Genomic DNA, 2,294 nt, shown 5'->3' on the forward strand with positions numbered 1-2,294 from the left:
TCCACACCACAGCAGTGGGCAACGAGCTTAAAGCCCCTGATGGCTCTGGGCGCTGACTCTCACCAGTGGCTATGGATGAAGTCACAGGTGATTTTCAGCCAGCGCCGGGGTAAGTGATCTTTGAATTCGTTGTTTCTCAGATACTCTATGCAGTTCTCCAATCCTAAACTTCTTGATTTTGTCTTAAAAATCCTTAATAATCTTTCTGATTGTTTGGGTCTTCCTTCCTTCCTTCCTTCCTTCCTTCCTTCTTTTCTTTCTTGTCTTTCTTCATTGTTAGTTACTTTTCATTAACGTCTTAATATGATGAACATATTTTCAATATCTTTTTGGTCATTAAAAATCAACTTTAAATTTTCTTATTTCTGCTAGCTTCACCCTTCCCACAGTTTCTCTAGTCAATAGATTTTCTTCTAAGAGGATAGTTTAATAGGTGCAGAGTAGAATAATAAATTGTGTCAAACTTGCAAGTTTACTTTAAAATATTTTTGTTCTTTGATAAAGTAACTGAGCATTTTAGTTCTTTTTAACAAACATAGTATATACTGCTTACTTTCTTTCTTTTCTTCTTTTTGTCATGTTATGTGGTTGTGTGTGTGTGTGTTTGTATGTGAAAGCAAAAAGTATATAATTTTACTCCCTTAGTCTCCAGACTACAAGAAGCTACATGAAGATTAAGTCAACTGAATGGATAACTACTCAGATGTTCGTGGGAGCTAAGCTGAGTACAAGTGGTTGGGTGTGAATTTAGGTTGTCTTACTTGTTTTGGGTCAGAATGTGCTCTGATAACAAGGGGAAGTGAAATTTGCATTTGGTGAATGTGTTCTCTTCTTGAACATTCAAAAAGGAGACCTCATTGCCAAGCATCCCTTACAGATGTGCAAGTGAAACTATCCCAGGCAATGTTATTACTTCCAAGCCTAAGATCATAAAATATCCCTGTAAAAATTCCCTCTAGCTTTCTTTTCCACTCAGTTTCTGACACATATAGACAATCTAGTAGAGTATTGGCTGGGAGAATCTAGAATAATCAGAACCTGGGTCTTTCAATCACTATGTATATTCTCCTCATCCTATATGAAAATAGAAATATAATTTAACCCAGCAATTCGACTACTGCTAATATGCCCTAAGAAAACTAGAACTTCCACCAAGCATATATATGCAAACCCATGTTTATAGTTTCTTTGTTCATAATAGCAAAGAGTTGGAAACTACCCAAGTGGCCATCAACATATGAATGGATGGAGAAGCTGTCGTATATTCATACAATGGAACACTGTGTTGCATTGACAAACAAGGAACTTATAAATATTATAAAAAATGGGGGACCTTGGAGGTAATTTTGTTAAATGAAAGAAATATCTCAGTCACAAAGGGACAAATACTGTATAATATCACTAATAAAGCAGGATTAACATTGGAGTTGGGGGAAAACCAAGAAAAGAGGGAATAAATAATGTATACTGCGTTGAAACAGATGAGGGAGAGAACATTTTGAAAGGAATATATAATTAGGTATTATTTTCATGACAAGAGTCCAGAATGAGAGCTGCATGGTGGAGTGAACTGGGTGGGGTGGAGGAGGGAATTTTCTAACAATTAATTTTTTTTTCCTTCTCAAAGAGGAAAGCAAACTGAGGGTGTAGAGGGAAAGGGAGGGAAATGTGCAACAATGAATGAATAGAAATCCAACGTCTCAATAAAATTTTTTCATTAAATTTTCTATTTAATAAAGATATACAAAGAAGAAATCTATTTCTATTGTGTTTAGCCACTTAGATTTAAGATTTGTTTCAATCGTTTTCATTATATATCCTAACAAATGCAATATTTTCTAAAGCATGTGCTGCCCTCACAGACACTTTAATTCTTCACTACCTTTTGGGATAATCTTCATAGAAGAACCAGGGAAATAAAGACAAAGAAAACTTCAGTCACTGTTGTTTCAAAGTTAAACTAGTAGCATTATTTTTAGGCAGATGTATGTTACTAATTTTGGAACATCAAAAGTGATAGAGTCAGTTCAGTACTACCAAAGGAGTCTATATTTTCAACTCAATCCTGATACAGATAACAAATTCATTTTTCAAGGAAATTGTCAAATTCATCTGGAGAGGAAAGAGATCCAGAATAAAAAAGGCAATTCTGAAAAACAAACATGAAGTGGGAGGCATAACACTCCCCTGGACCAGATGGTTTTACAAGTGAATTTTATAAAACATTTAGAGAAGAACTGTTACCAATTCTACATGAATTATTTCAGAAAATAGAAGAAGATGGAACCCTCCCA

This window comes from Elephantulus edwardii, unplaced genomic scaffold, assembly GCF_000299155.1.
Source record: "Elephantulus edwardii isolate Elephantulus edwardi_28Jun2011 unplaced genomic scaffold, EleEdw1.0 scaffold00009, whole genome shotgun sequence".
Classification (NCBI taxonomy): Eukaryota; Metazoa; Chordata; class Mammalia; order Macroscelidea; family Macroscelididae; genus Elephantulus; species Elephantulus edwardii.